The following is a 13,471-nucleotide window of genomic DNA, read 5'->3' as shown; positions in this document are numbered from 1 at the left end:
TGCCAAAGAAATCTTCCCTTATCAAGCAGGCACTAAAAAAGGCATGGGGGTTTACAATGGCTCACTTGGTGGTTATTGTTAAGGGTGGTGAGAGGGATAAACTGCCAAATTTTGGCAATTAACCACATAGTTGCAATGATTCCTTCTCTGAACGAAAAGTGCTCATAGACACTTTTGAGTTTTTTTTTTTCAATTCCGTCAATCACCGCAAAACCATTCACAAAAAACACACATCAAATCCTAACAGTTTCCAGGCTGTTATTAGCTAACTGTACTTCTGGCAAACCCATGGAACTATGAATGGCATCGACCTCGTCTGAGTCAAAAGGATCCAGACTGAACACCCTCTGTTCTCCAGAAGGTCCTGGACCCTGCAGATAGATGTTATTTTGACAGTAACTTGTAGCCCTGAAATTTTCTAACACTAATATTGTGGTTTTACCATGGCCTGCAGGCAGAGCAGTTTTTTTCTATGTGTGTCTATGTGTATGTATATACATACATATATTATTATACTTTATATACAAAGAAGTTGGGATCTACACTTGTATTCTTACACAGGCCAGACAGATGGGAGTAAGCCAATTTTCAATTATAAGCTCTGTCTTTAGGAAGAGACATCTTGCAAAGGCCCATTTGCTTAAACAAGCGTGTATAGCTAATTTGCACAAGAAAAGGTCACTGTGAATGGATTAAGATTATCTCCACTGAGAGTAAAATAAAAACCCTCATTGCATTAATTAAAACTACAAAACAGACTTCAAAGTCGCTTTTTAGTTTTTAAATTCTATCTCAACTTTGGTTAAAATACATATATATACATATTCCATCTGAGTGGCAATTTCTTTTTCTCTGTGTGGGATAGAGATTGGCAGCCATGTCCCAGCTCAACTGTCAGCACTGACAGAGCACACAGGCAAAAATATTAGAAAACTGGAATACAGAAAAAAAAAAAAATCCCATTTTTAAGCATTCCTTTTTTACACATCGAGAGGTCTGAGGCTCATTGCTTTTGCTGTATATTGTATGACAGAAAATGTTAATAAATACCAAAAATAGAATACCCTGTAGGGCTAGAATACACCAGTCAGAAGAATACACCCCATCATTAGCTTGCTAAAATGTAAAATCCTGTTAGTATCCCAGAATGCAACATTATCCACACAACATTGATGGCAAAACCAGAACACAAAGAAAAGCAGAGAGCAAGGCCACTGCAATGAGTCCTCCATATCCCAGAGACATCCTATATTGGGCACTTTTTCTTTAATATCTAACTTGCTGATATTAGGATAGATACACAAAAGGAAAAAAAGGAAAAGGATTTTGTTGACCATTTTCCACCTGGAAAACAGTTAGCATTTTGCTCCCATTTGTGCCTTTTAAAACTTAAAGTGTGATTTATTGCTGAGCTGTGTAATAGCACAATTCATGGTCATCAAGCAATTTATCTACATCATATGAACACAGAAAGCCTCATCCTAACCTTGATGTATTGGCACAAAATTTCGCAAAAATTTACTCACTTCAGGGAGAACCCACAAATACAAAAGGAGCAGAACCAGACTAAAGCAATATCCATCAAGAGCTGCTGCAGTGAATGAACCACATCAGATTCTTCCATTGAACAAATTTCCCTGCAATTTCAATCAAAATGCCTTAAGGTGACTCAACAGGATCTTTGAGCGCAGTGATAGGGGACCACTCCAGGATCAAGCATCTATTTGAAATCCATAAACACAAGATGATACTTTTACTCCTACTAGCTCATGGGTAGTGTGCAAAGCAATGGGGCCATCCTGCCTTAGCTGGAAGACAGAAGATGGACCAGTATGTTTACATATAAATACCTTTTATACAACACACGTAGCCAGCCTCAAATACAAAATATCTCTGTCAAGTTGCAAGCTCTTGACAGTGTAATTTGAAGCGTTGCTTCTGGAGGAAATAATTTACATGTACCAAACAGCATCTCAGAGTAGAGCTTGCAGCAGAGACTGTTTCATATTTTTCTCAGACTGCCAGACAGCATTTGGAGGAGACCTTGGCCACAAAAATGTCACCAGGTAAACGAAACTCCAGCCCACAGGCCATGGTGGGGACAGAAGGTGTCAGGGCAACTTTCAATTTCAGACTCCTTCCCACTTGGCTCAGTAGGAACCACACACACAGCAGGAGGTTTGAGTTTTGCCAGGTTTTTGTCAGGGAGGGAAAATTGTTTATGTATGATTGGCAATTTTTTCCACATAGAAAGCAAAGAGCATACACCTGAAAACATCTCTGCACTTCCCTTAACACTGACTTCAAATACTTTCAGTGAAGTAAGTGAGATAATCTCTGTGATTAAAGGTAGATATCAGAGTTAAATCTTTGCTGGACTTGAAATTTCTCCTTCACTTTTCCAGGACAGAAATCAGAACTGGCACAGACTTCCAGGAACACCCTCTTGTCTAGAGTACTGATGTTGTACATCAAGCACTCACCTGGCATCTACTGCAAATATCAGTATCACATCAGCAAGAGGCTTGATTTCCCCATCATCTGCAGTGAGTAACCTCAACAAGACCTCAGGGAGGCAATGAAGTATTATAACCCCACTCGCAGCTGGTGGAGGGGCCTTAAGCTATAGAGAAAATAGTCAAGTGTTTAGAAGAGGTTCTTGCAGAGCCTACTCTTACTCTTCTCCCCTGGCAATGGGAAGAAGAATGATCTGTTTTCAGAACTACTTATTTCCATTAGCTGGTAACATCTGAAGATGGGAGGGACATTTGTTACAATCTTCCAGCTTGCACTGCTGTGGTGTGGGGACAACTCTGCATTACCTGCCTATCCAGACACTGGTTTTACTAAGTCATGGAGGTTTGTCAGGGTGAGGAATCAGAAAAAAGGCCAGCATCACAGAGCACAGTACAGGCAGCCAGCCGGATGCTTCTTCCTTTCTTGTGCTGCTTCAGTGTTGCAGTACTTCAGGCACTTTCCTTTCCTGTTGGCAGCTAATGCTTCCCAAGCATTTCATGTAGAAAAGCTCTGAGTGGAGCTTTTGAGAGCAGTTCTCTGCTTTGCTCAGAGGGTATTTATTTCCAGAATGCTCCAAGTTTCCACGTTAGAAGACTGTGGGGAGTGGGGGCACATGCTTATTGCTCATATATTCCTGATTCCTTCATTCTGCACGCTTGCACAGAGGTAACATTTTACTGCCAATTTTAGGGTCGGTTTGGCCTGGGTCTCAGCTGCAGCATTCAAACATGTTAAAATCCAAAATGCATACGCCTTCAAAATGACAGTTGGGTCCTCAAAACTAAAATAGCTACAGATTTAACCAAAAGCTGGCAACCCTCTGCAAGTATCAGCAGCATGTTTTATTAACTTTCAGGCTTCCTTTTGTAATGATTAAGTGTATCTTCTTCACAGCTAATACCTTTATAGGTAGCATAAAAGAATAGCTCTATTTGTAATCAGTTCTAATTTATTCACAACTTAATTGAATTATCCCCTCCCTGTTACCACCCATAGTTGAGAAAACATGTTCAGCCCCATCTATCACACAGCTGTAAACAGTGCAATGCCGTGTGGGCAATTATCTGAAGGAGAAACACTGCTCAGCCAAATGCTCTTACCACTTTAACTTCCTGATCCAACGCATAGCTTCTGTCTTTCCCCATCCCCCCTCTTTTTTTTTCCCCCCTTCTGATGTGCCGACCTTGTCAATCAGCACATGGATTAGAGGGCTGCTTGGGATTCCTGGTTCTCCATTATCCCAAGCAGCCCAGGCAGGCTGCAGAGGCTCTGCAGTGACTAATCAGCCATGCCATACATTCCTTCTTACAGCTTAAGCATTTCCCCATGTCTCTACACTTTAGAGATTATAAACTAGCCTGGGAAACATTTTCACTACCAATTTTAATACAAACTATTTTTTTTTTGAAAGCCACATCATCATCATCGTTGATTGAAGAGAGGTCTAAAGAGACCAGCAGATATGTCCAGATGCAATGATTATCATCCTTTATCCAGCTCCATGCCACTTGTCGCATCTATTCTTATCTAATCCTCTGAACACAGATATGGGATACCATCACCATTCCCTTTTCATAGATAGAAAACTTGAGATACAGATGACTGGTGGCTTTTCCAGCAGCTAACCGGACCTTGGGAGTCCTAGCCCCAGCATCCTAACCTGCCTCCTTCCTCTCTGGTGATGCAGCATTCACTGAAAACCAGCTGCACATTATGGCTACCAAAATTAGGATGGAAAGACAGAATCCAAGCCAAATACAACAGGTTTAACCCAAATCAAATGCAATGGGTTTAACTCAGCAGTACATATTTTGACACACATAATGCCACACATAATCCATCTTTTGGAAGATGCTGGACCTCCTCTTTGGCAGGGATTATCAGCACATACCGTTGTAGATGTCAGATGTGACTAGAGCTGTTTTTTTATTTCCTGAGCCAAAAAATTGCAATGGCACTTAACCAACTATGTCTAGGGCTTCCTCCCTGAATCTGCAAGCCCACAAACACACACTGCATCTTCCAGAAGTCTCTGCATCAGTTAAAGTGCTACAACAAAGACAGATATTGAACACCTATAACCTGAGGGTAAATGGTGGAGTGTTTCCCAGTTTTCCATTAAGTATACTCCGTTTCAGCCATTAACCAACTGGCCATTTTTCCATGTGTGAATGCTTCATGCAGATGGCTCTGAACTACTGTCTGGAGAGCTTGAGAAGAAACCCACTCAGTCACATGGAGTGTCTCGTTGCTTGGTTTCCATTAAGGTATGTTGGGTTTTAAATAAACTGTCAAGTAAAACTTGGCACAGAAAACAACAAGTGAGTAACTGCCTTTGTAGAAGAGCTGACAGCTCAGCTGTGTGTCAGATAGATAGCTGCCCAAGACTGAGCTCGGAAGGCTAACGCATCCTACTTGGAAGGGTGCCGTCACTGGGAACTGCTTGCTTTTGGATTTACGGCTGTGCAAGGCTTTGGGGTGATCTTAATGCCAGTTAACTGGCTACTGGCTGCCAGTTCATCTCCTGCTCCGCAAGCACTGGTTCTGGAATTAGAAAGTTTGGAGGTGCAAAAACATAATTGGAAAACTTTTTTTTCCCTGTTTAAAGGGCTAATTGATTTCACAGGTGTTTAATTATCATTTGCTGTGAGATAATACCTTGTAGTGCCATAAAAAATGGATTTAATTTTCGAGTACTTGCAAAACCATTGCCAAAGCCAAGTTAGAGCGAAAGCTAGATAATTATTCTATAAATCAAACACACTGCCTCCTTTCTTTGAAATTTTTAATACTTGGCTATAATGATATCTGACGACCTTGAAACTAACATAAAAAGGATTTTCTTGCCAAGTGCTGAAAGGCAGCCATTGGAGTATTTCTTTCAGCCTAGCTCATTACCGCAGCCGCCGCCACCGCGCTGCCCTGGCTGCAGGACTCCAAGGGACGCTACAGTCTAAGTGCAGCGGCAGCGTGTGCAAACAGCGACTTCAGAACACAGGTAACAGCCGAGTATGGGCATGAGCCCAACCTGAAAATTCTGCACAGTTCTACTAGGAAATTAAATGCCATGGAAATTAAACTCTGCAAACATGCAGCAATTAACAGCAAAGTGCAACTGTTTTCTACTTTCCATGCCAGCATCGTCCTTTAGTTCAGAAGGTTGGATTAACAAAGAAAAACAGGGAAGTAGACTTTTCATTTTAATGGACTGCTAAAGGAACTTTATTTTACAGTTAAGATGAACAGTAAATGGTAAAATTGAAATCTTTAAAGTCTTCAGTGGCATCACCATTGGATTCAGTTCACTTCAATATTATGAACAGAAACATTTGGATACACAAGCCATTAAAGTCAATGTGCATTCTAACAAATAAAAATGCTCTAAATATTTTTGTCTAAATATTTACCCATAACATCCTGCAAATCTATATGGTGCATGCAAAGCATGCACAACATTTGGCTTGCCAAATACTATCCAACTGGCTCTCAGTGTGGTGGCTACACCACCTAGAACAAGTAGTCTGACACAGTAGCAAATGTGTTCTCACCAGCATAATTCAATGTTTAAAGATAACCTCTTGTTTATCAAGTGTGCCAGAGAGGGTTCATAAGAGGTGTGTCAGAGACAAACCTTGCTGAGGTGCCTTTCTAGGCAGCGTTCCGCCCCAGTTACCAGCAACCTGCTAATGGTACCGTGCAGCGCTTCTCCTAAAACCAAACACTGCCTCCTAGGCTTTGAAGTCCTCTCAGAGCACCCGTTTCACAGCAGCAGCTTGCTGTGCTGGTAGTAAGAAAACTCACATTGTGCCTGCACAAGAAAAGTCAGCAGGAAAGCAAATGCGCTGCTCGTTTGTACCTTGTGAAGAATGTAAATGCAGCACCACGTATGGTGAATTCAGTACCCTCCAGGTCGGCGGGAAAGCAGTGAAGACGCTGATGCTCGCACGCACAAATGCATGCACAGGAACACACCCACACAGCCACCAGATTTTACCCAGATCCACTTACCCTGCCATGCCCTCTGTAGTGAGAAAAACATATATGAATCCTCTTTGTCTGAAATGTGCCCATCTGACACTTATTGGCCATCCAGGTGCTGGACCCTTACAAGGTAAAGATAAGACCAACCTCTCAAGATGATCCAGTGTCTCAGGAAGGCTCTTTCTAAGAGGATTCTTCTAAAAATAAATTATACCAGCACTTTGCATCATTTTGGTGCCTCTACCACGCCATTTTCTGGAGATCACAAACTTCTTTTCGAATATTTTAATATAAAGAACCTCAGCCTGCTGGCAGGAGAACAAAGCAGCACCTCCATTTCACTGATGAGGAAACTGCCATGCAGCCTGAACTTCGGTTTATCTACTCAGCTTTGTTCCTCAGTATTCTGCATAGAAAAATGAGGGAGTAATTTAAAAGTAGTATCTAACTCTTGACAGTCCGCTTTGGTGTTTCAACAGGGAACTAGCATTCTGGGCTGCATCAAAACAAGCGTGACCAGCAGCTTAAGGGAAGTGATTCTGCCCCTCTATTCTGCTCTGGTGACACTGCATCTGGAGTCCAGCTCTGTGGTCCCCAACATAAGAAAGACATGGACTTCTTGTAGCAGGTCCAGAGATGGCCACAGAGATGATCAGCTGGAGCACCTCTCCTATGAAGACCGGCTGAGAGAGCTGGGATTCAGCCTGGAGAGGAAAAGGCTCTGGGGAGTCCTTACTGTGGCCTTTCAATATATAAAGGAAGCTTATATGAAAGATGGAAAGAGACTTTTTACCACATTCTTGCAGTGATAGGACAAGAGTAATACTTTTAAATTAAAAGTGAATAGATTTTCATTGAACATAAAGAAGAATTTTTCTACTCTGAGGGTGGTGAGGCACTAGAACAGCTTGCCCAGAGATGCTGTGGATGCCCCAACCCTGGAAGTGTTCAAGGTCAGGCTGGACTGGGCTCTGAGCAACCTGATCTAGCGGAAGATGTCCCTGTCCATTGCAGGAGGGTTGGATAGATGGTCTTTAAAGATCCCCTCCAACCCAAATCATTCTGTAATTCTATAATTTGGGGCTATTATATTCTGTCCTTCACAGAGTGACTTTGTTTGGACTTTACCCTTCTTCTAGCAGTGAAGCAGTGTCAAACACTAGTCCTAAATAGCTCCATCTGATCCCATTAACCACTCACATGCTGTGACAGTCCAGCAGTGAACATCTTTGGGGTAATTTCCCACTGTAAAGACAATTTTCTTATTGATTCATTCTCTAACTTAGAAAAATAATAACCCCCCCACCACTAGAATTTCAGTTATTAAAGCATCAATTTGGATTAAAGACCCAAACAAAGAAAAATCTCTACTGCATTTTCTGAACAAAGAAACAAATTTTAGTTCATCTGCCACCCACTCTAATTTTGAGATTACAGGACATACCTGAAAGCCTCAGCATGCAGAGAAATAAAAGACTTATTGTGAGATCTCTCACCTGTCAACACACCTGTTGGCTCTGAAGCTGATGATTCCCTCCTGACTGTCAAAAAAAATAAAAGGCCTCCAAATCTTTCTTAATTATTTTTAAATAGCTCTTTACTGAAAACTTGAGGTTACAAAATGCTGAAGAGGATCAGTTTACCAGAGTGTCATGCTTCAGTATCTATGGTTACTGAATGTTTTAACTAACACAGAAAGAGAAAAGCTTGATTACAAGTCCTGGATGGTAAAATATGAGTAAAATCAGTGCTCTGCACCCATTTTTGCCACAGTCCAATAACCGGATCCTGCAGAGTCAAGAGGACTCCAGCGTAAACAACACCATCCTCTCCATTAAGCTGCCTGTAGAACTGGGGCTTCAGTAGAATAACAGAGAAAGTACAACCCCCCGAAGATCAAATTAGAAGGGGTTATCGTTTCTATTCTTGCTTTGAATGTCTGGCTGAGCTCTTTACCACACAATTTAGAATAGTCCTTATGAAGCTTATCATTTTCTATTCAGCTCCACAGATTTTCCCATTACGGCTATCGAGCTCCTAAGTGGCTTGTTGGCATCTTTAAAAGTTATAGTCCTCCAGACACATCATCTAAAAATGGAAAGCAAAGATGATGTGCAATACTGGCTCTAATTATGCAGGAGTTCGTTTCTATGAATGACTGGATTTGTTTCCAAAAAAACAAAGAGGGACTTTACACAGGAACTGCTGGCAGAGCCCCATGTTGTCTAGGCATGCTGACCCAAAATGTGACCATGCTTGGAGGAAAAATTAGTTCAGCAAATCCATGGAACAACTTTGAGTGAAATAGAGAAGTGATTTACTTACTCATACGAAGTCAGCTCCAACTAGTGCCCAGGAGCAGTAACACCACAACACATCTAGATACTTTAATATTCTGGTAAGATTGTTAGTTTTTATATTTGCCTTCATCTCAGGATCTCCAAGTATTTTCTCTCTCCTTTCTATAAAGGAGACAAAGCTACCCCAAAAATAGGATTAGGACACAAAGTGGGGAGGGGGAAACAACCCTAGTTCTGTGTATTTTGATTTTGTAGCACTGAACTTCAGGGTGAAATCCCAGCACTGTTTACAGTCCAGGGTGGTTTCCACTGACTGACACCAGGTGCTGATCTTCAAGATTAATGAGGACTAATTTCTGCAATAAAGCAGAGCAGGAGTGTGAACTGTGTAAGAGGAGGAAACTCCAAATTTGTTTTTCCCTATCGCAGCCAACAGTTAGTATTAAAATACTTTTCATTTCCTAAGAGAGAGAAAAGAGGATACAGAAGGAAAGATGCACTGATATATGTTTTTTGGTGATGCCTCTTATTTCAAATTTCATTTTTGTTAACGTAAAGCTACATCAGGCCACACCATGTGCAGTTTGAGAACCAGAACTGTGCTTCACTGAGTGGCCAACTAAAATGAAATCTGTCACTCCACAGATCTGTTCCTTCTCTGTATTTCCTCACTTCTGCTGACAACAGTAAAATCCAAGTTTTCTATTATTTGTTCTTCTCAGCAAAAAAGGCATCAATAACAAGTGCATGGCTCCTCTTCATCTCTGCAACACCAAGTCCCCTTTGGAGCCAGACTCTCCTCCTGAGCCAGAGGAAGCCACACGCCATTAAGTGTAAATTCAGAATTGCAGATGACTTTTGTTAGGCATTTTTTACCTTTCATAGGGTTGTTAAGGCAACTCCAGTGGTCTTCGGCTGACGATGCACCAGATCAGAGTGCCTATATTACATTCTGTAATGCTGGAGAGTTATCCACTTTTGACAGGAGAAGGGGTAATGGTTTCAGACTGAAAGAGGGTAAGTTTAGATTGAACATAAGGAAGAAATTTTTTCCAATGAGGATCCTGAGATGCTGGAACAGGTTGCCCAGAGAAGCTGGGAATGCCTTGTCATTGAAAGCATTCAAGGTCATATTGGTCAAAGTTTTGAGCAACCTGATCTATTGAAAGATATCCCTGTCCACAGCAGGGATTTGGACTAGATGATCTTCTAAGATTCAACCCAAATCTTCCTATGGTTCTATGATTCCCCACTCTGGCATGTGGGGCTTTTAGGTCCCAACCTGGGCATGCATAATCACTGTCTAAAATACCCCAGAAGCACGTTTGCATCCATGCATACTTACATGCACACGTCTGCACTATTTACAAAGGGCTCTCATCTGAAAACCACTGATGCATGTGCTTAGCCTTCTTCTCCTGCCTGACCCTGCCCTGACACACAAAAAACCCCACATGCAATTTTCACAAAATTACCTTTTCAAAAATTGAGGCCCATTTTGAGAACAAAGTTAGAGGAATAACCAACCAAAGCAAACCGAAAGCCTTGTTTTGAAGGAGATCTCTTCTCAAGCATGCAAAGTGAGACTTGAAAAACCAGTATGCAAAGGTTAAGTGCCAAACACTACCCAAACCAGACCATTTTGTAACTCTGAGTGCCTCTTTTCATTTTGCTCCTAGGAGTCCCAAGGAAATCACAAACCTGCTGATGGTGAATGCCTCACTGCTCACATCTGTACCCCTAATGCCTCACCACAGTGTCAGGCATCTGAGCTATGTTGGGCCCAAGCCTAAGAGATGCAGATGGTGTTTCTCAGTCCCAGTTGATGCCCACTCCTGCTCCTGGTGCTCAGCACTGCTCATAATCATGTTTCCCCTTTTTTGCATGCCTGCCCTGCTGGGTAGTGTTTGCCTGAATGTGCTACGTCTGTTTGCAAGCTAATAAATTATTTACATAAACTATTCAGGCATAGCAGAAAAGATATAAAACATTTATCAACAAAGGGACCAGTTTGTAATTTTAAAATAATTATGTTTCTTTAAAGAAACCAACAAATTCAGTTGTCTCAGAATTACTTACTAGTGTGTGCAGACTTGAAAGGACTCTCTCTTTTGCAGGGAGTAGTCTCCACTCCAAATAAAGCTTTAACCATGAGAAATTTTATATCTCAGCAAGGAAATCTAAAGCTTGCAGGTTTCGTAGTCAGAACCTTAATGAGAAGCACAGGCCAGGTTTGGCATATCTTGGCACCTTCTCCTGTGATCTGTGAAATGGTACACCTCACATGAGAGGTGGAGTTGCAGGGCAGGGAACTCCCAAGTGTATTTGCAGCTCTGCTCTGAGGTTCAGTAGCTGAAGGACACCTACACACACTTACATCTGGGAGCAGCTCTACCAGCCCCAGCACCGGGACATGGCCAGACACCTCCTCCAGCCCCACTGGGAAGTGTGTAGGGCCAGAATGACACTGCCTGCCCAAAAAAGCCCTGTGCTCTCTCCCTGCTACCTGTCCTGCCCTTTTATACCTCCTCCAGCAGTGAAGGCACAAGGACAAATAGAAAGGGAAAGGCATCAGCATGCAAGTGCTGAGAGACCCATGATCTGGTGTGCTTTGCAGATTGCCAAGGAAAACATGACTGTCCAGACAAAAGGGTTTATGAGAGGATGCCAGCAATGTTGAGATTAGTTAGAGGAATAACAGCTCTTCGGCCAAATGCTAACAGCCAACAGATGGAGGGGAATGATGTTGACTGTAAGAGAGGCCATGCAATGACGCAGTGCAACATGCAAGTGGACTGCTTTTTTATACAGGTGTGTTAATTTTGGTATTAGGTTTAAAATATATTATTTTTAAAATTACAGTGATAAGCACAGAGAAGGTAAAAAGACATCTGTAAAAGAAACCTATCAGGGTAACTGCAGCTTCTTAAAAACTGTAACTGCAGCACCCTGTGCTAGTGGGAGAACAGGCTGCAAAGTTCCCAGCTGAGTCTGGCTTTTGTGTGCCTTGTCCCCAAGGGGTACAAATGAGCCTGTGAGCTCTCCCTGCAAACTTCCGAGCAGCTGTTCTCCCCCAGCCCCCTCTCTCAGACTCCAGATGGGTTGTGATACAGGCATTTTCCTACAGCGGTGCCTCAAATCACGTGTTAGATGTGTCAGCAATTTCTGCCAACATCGGAGGCTAAAAAGGTGCAGACCAGGAGCAGGTTTTTGAACCATCTTCATGTAGCACAGACATTTTTACATACTGTTTAAGAGACTATAAAATGCAGTAAACCAAAATCCTCTGTAATGCTTAGCATCTGACACAAGACTTTTTACCTAAGAAAGGAGCAATTGTGCAAAGGATCAGAGGGTCACTATGAACAAACAGCTCAAGGCTGTTAGGGAAGAGCAAATGAATCCTTAGACACATCAACCATGTACACACAGAGAAGAAATTGCCCCTTTGTACCTGGAGTCAGTGAACATGCTGTGCTAATATCCCCACATTTTATAAAGATGTTGAATAATTGAAGACAGAGAAAAGGGACAGAGAAGTTATTTAAGGGACTGTAGTAAATACCCTTCTGAGAGAGACTGAAAGACCTCAGCTTGTTCAGCTTATCAGAGAGAAGAGGAAGAAGCAGCTTGATTACAGCACGTAAGTGGCTCTGCAGGGAGAAAAATAAAAGGAACCAAGAGTTCTTCAACCTGCTGAAAAAGGGCACAACAAGGATCAAGAGGTGGAACTTGGAAGTGAAACAAACATCAATAGAAGTCTGTACAAACACTCGGCACCGAAGGTATTTTAAGCAGTGAACCAAACTGCCAGGAGAGATGGTAGCTCCTCCATTAAGTGATCTCTTGAAATTGGAAGGAAGTGCTTAGCTGGAGGATATGCTGTAATTCATCCCAGTTTACTGGACGCAGCACAGGGGTAAAGTGGGTGACACAGAATGGGCTGCAGTGCACAGGAGATCAGACAGAGTAATCTCCTGGTCCATCTGGCCTTCCATTTTCTGTAAAAGCTACTAGTATCTGGTGCTTTTTCATAGTCCTGAGCACAAAACCTCTACTTCCAATACTCCACCATGCAAACTTCATCCAATTACATTAGTACTGAAATGCCTGGGGGTATCTTCTGGTAAGCAGCCTAGGCACTCTTAGATCACTTTACTAGAGTTACAACAGACTAAACAGTAACAGTATACACTTGATAACAAATAATCTTCAGGATTTTTGCTATTTCGGACCAACACATTCAACTTACTCAAGAATTATTCATCCGATGAATGAACAGTTTAAAAAGTATCTTTTTTTTTTTATAACAGAGATCAGTGTTATATTTCTATATATCTCAACCGATTTCATTCCTATAAAACACTTCATAAGACTTTTCCACAAGGATGATCATTTCAATCAAAGTACCAATGCACAGTTTCGGCAAACTTAACAGAGGCATCCATAAATTAGCAGGGAAGAAGGGGGGAAAAACCCAAACAAACAAATGATTGTGCCTAGATGGAAATTTTAAAATTATACTTTTTTAATGGATTATTGAAACTCTCCCGAGTTCATCTGCAGATACTGGATACATGAATAGATAAAACTGGAAGCCTAGGGATTAGCAAAGTCATTAACACAATCACATTTTCCTTATGTGAAATACTTTGTTTTCTCCTCCCTCTGTC

The 13,471-nt window shown here is 41.8% G+C and overlaps 1 protein-coding gene across 1 annotated transcript in view; it reads right to left on the bottom strand.

Moving 5' to 3' along the window:
- EXT1 (exostosin glycosyltransferase 1) overlaps positions 1 to 13,471 on the bottom strand; it is a 175,815-nt gene that overhangs the window by 25,228 nt on the left and 137,116 nt on the right. The window lies entirely within an intron of this gene.

The sequence above is a fragment of the Myiozetetes cayanensis genome, unplaced genomic scaffold (genome assembly GCF_022539395.1).
Source record: "Myiozetetes cayanensis isolate MyiCay16 unplaced genomic scaffold, myiCay2020 scf1, whole genome shotgun sequence".
NCBI lineage: Eukaryota > Metazoa > Chordata > Aves > Passeriformes > Tyrannidae > Myiozetetes > Myiozetetes cayanensis.
The sequence above is the reverse complement of the archived record's forward strand: the minus strand, read 5'-3'. Positions and strand labels throughout refer to the sequence as shown.